The sequence below is a fragment of the Pan paniscus genome, chromosome 17 (assembly GCF_029289425.2).
Source record: "Pan paniscus chromosome 17, NHGRI_mPanPan1-v2.0_pri, whole genome shotgun sequence".
Classification (NCBI taxonomy): domain Eukaryota; kingdom Metazoa; phylum Chordata; class Mammalia; order Primates; family Hominidae; genus Pan; species Pan paniscus.
In genome coordinates this window covers 61,951,596-61,958,237 of record NC_073266.2, presented here as the reverse complement: position 1 = coordinate 61,958,237, position 6,642 = coordinate 61,951,596, and positions in this window count along the sequence as shown.

Here is a 6,642-nt window from a genome sequence, read left to right as displayed (position 1 = left end):
GGATGGTGAGCCACGTGAATGGAAGACATGGAGATACGGACTGTTAACACCTTGTCAAACATTTATTGTCCCTTCCACCTCTAAACTTCTGTGATAATAGGTGAACAGGACCCACGTGGTGCAGAATACTGCGATACACACTGCGGAATAATTCAGGTGAAGTTTACAAGCCACGTTTAAACTGCCTTTCATAACCTCTAAAATGAAAATTATAAAGAGTACTGTTGTGTTTTTATGCTAACATGCATTGGGAAGCTGTGAGAGTTAATCTCTTCTTTTTCCCCTTCCTTTTTAGAATATTGTAGTTATCTCCTACTTAGAAGTCTCTGTAGCCCCAAGATGCCAGATATTGCATCTGCAGAAAGGAAAATTGAAATCGACATGCCCAGTGGGTCCAGAACTTGACAGCCTGACAGCAAATTGTAGCCTTTAGCTTTTGCCTTTGAGTTATTGTAGGCAGGAACATCAGCGGGAGAGTGTGTGTGTTTTCTCTTTCACAACACAATTTATGGAGGTGGTGTGATTGCCACAATGAACATGTTTGAATGGGTGATTTAAACAATTTTCCATATGAGAATGATGGCTGTGAGTGTTAAGCATGTTGATGATTGCATATTTTGTTTGCTTTCATCAAAAGTTCTTTACAAATTCACTAGAGAAGGAGCATCGACAGGATGCAGGATAGGAAACAGATTGTATATATTATCAAGGTAATGATTACCAACACATACTTCAAAAAATAAAAGTGTAAAAAGCACTAAATATGTCACAAATAACTCTTGCCTAAGTGTTTTGTGGAATGGGTCAGAGCAAAAACAAAGCAAAAGAACAAATACATGAGCAAATAAATAAAATGAAACATTATAAACACTTGCAAAACACACCCATGGATTCATAGTCATGTTCGTTTCTCCCTTTCTTCTATTTCACATCTATCATAACCTTCCCTGTATAATCTTTGGTCTAACGTTGGCAAGAGCAGTCTGGAAACCCAGGACATTGCTAAACTTTAGACAGTTCCATTACTATGTAAATCATTCTGATGTTCCATTAAGAAAACAATTTCCAGTACCTCACACTATGGGATTTTCTTTGACCATTCAAATTCTGTGGGGAAGGCATTTTTGTCCCGCTGTTGTCTAAGAGCAGCCTCCAGGATGCTCTGTGTTTTGTTGGCACCCAAGTGTTTCTGTGCGTTTCTGCTGCATTACGCTGGCACTGGCCCCTGTGGCCCTGGCTGACAAGCAAGGCAGGCACTGTATCCAATGGCTCAATCCCATGTTTCCTGTTTGTGACAATGTCCAAAACATGTACACAGACCATTTGAATTCATCTAAACTGTCATGGAACTGCTTTCCAAGGAATCTTTCTGTTTTCAGCAATCATGTTGGAAACTCTCTCCTCCTAACAGGGTGCTGCCTGCTTCCAAAGGCTTCCTGATAATTCAGGTTACTCAGGGCTTCTGTGTTCAAGTCCCAGGGTGTGTGTTTATTGATATTTGCTTGTTGCTTTGTGGATATACTGAAGTTTTTCAATCCTGTTTTGGCTCTGCTTCCCTCTTATCATACTGCCTATTTCAATTTCTCCATAAGGCAAGAAAACGTCTTCTCTTTCTCTTTCAGGCTCTATCCTCTTCTCATCTTCCTTACTTTTTCTTTCTTTTGTGTCCACCACTGTTCCAGTCCCTCAGGTTCGAATCCAGAAATAGTTATTTATCTCCCACAGTTCAATTCTAAAAAACAGTACCTACTCTGGCTAATTTAAGCCATAAGGATCCAATTATGAGAATATTAAATAACTTATAAAATCTCTCAGAGGGTGGAAGAAACAAAATGTATGTTAAACTTTCAGAAATAACTCCCAAGTCTGCCATACTGTATCTTGCCACCAAGGAAGCTGCAGATTCTTCATGGTAGCCAATGCTACCAAACAGAAAGTGGTCAACACCAGCAAAGTGCTATAATTAAGAAGCCATTATTGTTGTCAGTCCTATGAACCTGCTATAATCTGCATCAGCAAAATGGGAGCCTGCTTTCTGAATTTATTTTTCTTTCTTTTCTTTTCTTTCTTTTTTTTTTTTGAGATGGAGTCTAGCTCTGTCACCCTGGCTGGAGTGCAGTGGCACGATCTTGGCTCCCTGCAAGCTCCACCTCCCGGGTTCACGCCATTCTGCCTCAGCCTCCGCCTCCTGAGTAGCTGGGACCACAGGCGCCTGCCACCATGCCTGGCTAATTTTTTGTATTTTTAGGAGAGACAGGGTTTCACCGTGTTAGCCAGGATGGTCTTGATCTCCTGACCTCCTGATCTGCCCACCTTGGCCTCCCAAAATGCTGGGATTACAGGCGTGAGCCACCGCGCCGGCCTGACTGGACCCTCTCATCTGCTAAATGCTACCATTAAAACCCGAACATCTCAATGGCCGTGCTTGCCAGCAAAATAGCAGTGGCAGGTAGTGCAGTCTCCACTTCAATTCTTCCTTTAAACAGCATGCAAATGGGTTAGGAATGGGGGTTCACACCTGTAATCTCAGTACTCTGGGAGGCCCAGACAGGTTGATCACTTGAGGTCAGGAGTTGAAGACCAGTCTGGCCAACATGATGAAATCCCATCTGTACTACAAAAATACAAAAATTAGACGGGTATGGTGGTGCACACCTATAAGCCCAGCTACTTGGGAGACTGAGGCAGGAGAATTGCTGGAGCCAGGGAGACGGAGGTTGCAGTGAGCCGAGATGGTGCCACTGCACTCCAGCCTGGGTGACAGAGTGAGACTCTGTCTCAAAAACAAACAAACAAACAAACTACATAAATAAAATAGAAAAATAAAATATCATGAATATGCATAAAATTGTCCAAACCTATATCACATCAAGAATCCTAACTACAAGAGTCCCTGGGGAAATGTGTTTTTCATTTTTCCCAACTTTGCAGATGAGGTTAGCACACTGGACAGGAGATGCGAGTTGAGGGTGAAATAGATGTGACATACTAATCTATCATATTTAATTTCCTTCTCAATTTTATCCTTTATGATCAATAGGCCACCACTATTACCACATTCTATTGATTTCCTTAAAAATGCAGATTGCATTTCTCTTTCATTCCTTCTTTCCTTTGTATAGTCCCTTAATTTCAAATCTGCATTATTGTAGCAACTTCATTGCTTGTTATTCTTCTAATATCTTTCCGTTAAATCTTATTTATTTCATCAAATACATTGTTCTTCCATTTATATGCTCATTACATTCATTAATCACTTATTGAGCATACTGTATGCTAATAACTGTGTTCAAAGTGAAATTAGCATGGTGTTTGCCTTCAGGATGCTTCATTGTCTTGCGGTGATGGTAGTAAAGTTGATGGGGTCCTGAAGAGTAAGACCAAATTCCTCATGAAGTTTACAGAGAAAAACAGGTGATAAACAACTAAGAAAATAAATTATTCTTCTACTGTCACATCAGTCCTATGGTAAGAAATCTCAGTGCTCTCTTTAAAAGTTGGATTAATTTGCCTCCAACTTTCAAAATACTGTATTTCATGGTCCTTTCTTATTTATCAGCTTCAGCTTCAATACTTGGAGCAACTCAGCACTGCTAAACACCACTTGAGACACTTTAATCTCTTGCCTGCTCTATCGCATTCACTTTTTTTTTTTTTTTTTTTGAGGCAGAGTCTCACTCTGTTGCTCAGGCTGCAGTGCAGTGGTGCAATCTCAGCTCATTGCAGTTTCTGCCTCCCAGGTTCCCAGGTTCAAACAATTCTCCTGCCTCAGCCTCCCGAGCAGCTGGGATTACAGGCATGCACCACCAAGCCTGGCTAATTTTTTTTGTATTTTTAGTAGAGATGGGATTTCACCATATTGGCCAGGCTGGTCTCAAACTCTTGACCTTGTGATCTGCCCGACTTCGCCTCCCAAAGTGCTGGGATTATAGGTGTGAACCTCTACACCCGGCCTGCATTCACTTTCTAGAAGGTCTATGCCCTTCTATTCTTTGTCCTTAAATTCTCTTTTGCACATAATGGCTAGTATGATCTTTAAAGGTACTGTCCATATCATATTATTCTCCTGCCTAAAACACTCCAATGGCTGCACATTAAAAATACAACAAAATTGAAATTCTTTCCCTGTGTCTAGAATCTGCAAGACCCTTGCCAACTATCTCTCATCTCATGGCACTACCTCCATCCAGCCTCTTTCTTGAACACACTAGGCTCATTGCTACCAGATACCTCTTATTCTCTTGAACACACTAGGCTCATTACTACCATATATAACTTATTCTCTTGAACACACTAGGCTCATTGCCACCATATGCCTCTTATTGTCTCTGCCTGAGATGCTTTCTCCTGACACCTTTATCTGTCTGGCTCCTTTCTGTCTATCAGGATATAGATCAGGTGCCACCTCTGAAGAGATGCCCAACTCCTAACCACACTAGTCTTATTTCTCTCTTTCATTTTCTAACTAGCAGAAATTATTTGTCAACCAGAATAAGCTCCATCAGGGTCATTGCTTTCTTTTCTCTTGTATCCCCAATGCCAATGTTTAAAACTATGCCTAGCATTCTATAAACATTTTTTGAATTAATGAAGTAATAAAAACTTCATCAATCTATTCTTTATCTCATGTCCTGCCTTCTCTCTAAAACCTTTTTTGATAACACCTACCCACTCTCTTCCTCTCTGAGATTCTGAACTTCCCCTTTGCTGATTGAAATGCCTCTGATCTGTGGTTTGCTTCAGGTACTCTTTAGTGTATTATCTCCAACTGAATTAAGCCCATGTCTTATTTCCCCAATTCTACAGGTTACTTTTGGGAATAATCACCAAGAAATATACTTTTGCACCCCACTCAGTAAGGCTGTGCTCTCTATGAACCACAAGCCCACTCAGACCTCTGAAGAGATGGATGTTGTTTTGAGCATTTAGCCAACAGTATGTTCTTACCCCTTCTGCATTCTGTTGCCTCTTCATACATAAATACAGAAGATGAAATTGTCTAGTTAGAGACCATACATGGTAAGGCAATCTTATAAGCTTGGCTTGTTGCTTCAGAAAGTTACTGAGGCATCAATAGCTCTATGGACCTCTCTGCTGTGGTTACATAGCGTGGGTTCTAGTGAGCTCTCCTGTCTTAATCTCTTATCCTCAGTCTTTGAGGCCCCTCTTTAGACTGCGCAGATATAAGTTTAGCCCTTTGATCTGGCCATTTGCTTCTCATAACACTCATTGCGTTTGGTACAATTTTAACCCCTATGTCAGCAATCATGAGATAACTTTATCTGACACCAATTCTAGACTGGCCTTATCCCTATCCCAGAGGAGCCCAGTTGGCAGCTAGTAGACAGAACACTTATGCGGACACATTTTGCTTAGCATGAACTGTATTTTATAAATTTGATCCAACATTTAAAATTAGATTTCACATAAAATTTAGATATCCACGTTGTGTTTAAAAATTAATTCTAGCAATGATGGGTTCATAATTTCACATGGCAACACATGAAAGGGGGAAGCAGCAACAGTGCTCTTTAAATTCACGCATACTTGCATTCTGAGAGGCCCCTCTAATCTAATAATGCGTTTTTAACACTTACAATCTAGTCCCTCTAGACTTTTGAGTTTGAGACCTCTGCACTACGATAATCATAGAGCTATACTATGGGGAGCCATTGGGGAGTTTTACACAGGAGAATGATACAATCTGAATTGTATTTAAAAAATATCACTCTGGATGTTTTATGCATAATAGGCTCTACTGTGGCAAGAATGGAAAAAGAGAAACAATATTTAACACTGATTAGGATCCTCTAGGATGATTGCCCAAAAGCCCCAGTCTTGTATTTGATCTGCAGTGATTGCCTGCTCCATGCTGGGCCCTTAGGTCTGGGGCAGTAAATTGGTCAAGCAAGAAGCTTTCATAAATGCTTTCTCCACTTGTGCATATGAAAAAGCTGTAAGTGTTCTAACCTCTGTTCTCCTTTTCTCCTCCTCAACTCTAACCTTCTCTTTGCTTCTGCTCCATTATTGGGCATAGCTTTGCTGCGGGAAATGATGCTACCTCCTCTGCATTGGAGTTCACTGCTCTCCAGACTTCTCCTGGCCTAAGAGTCTTGAATTCATTTTAGCCTTTATTCAGCTGAGGTGAGATTGGCCTTTTACAACCTGGGGCAGTTTGATCATTGATGATCTGGCTGGCAGAGATGCTCACACATACAGGTGTGTTTCTACTTTTCACCCTTTTGGGTCCCTTGGGTCTGAAGCACACTCACCAGTTGACCAGTTGCTATGGCTACTCATAGTTTCCTCCCCGGATTGCATCATCAAGTCAGGAACCCACATATTTTTTGCCACACTTGTTGGAAGACCTCTTTCTGATTTTATTTCTGCCTCTGCTATGTGAGAAACTCCTCACTGGATTCCCAGTTCCTTCTAGGGAATTCCCTTTATTTCCCAACATCGCAAGTCCTCTCCAACATTCTTCCAGGTGTAATCTCTTGATAAGTGTCTTTCTAGAATTCTGCTTCAGGTTCATATAGACAGTGTCATAAAATCATTTACTAGAAGTAAGAACAGGGTTATTCTCTGATACTACTATTTACCTTAGGGCTAGAAACTTAGGCAGCCAGAACGTTTAACAAT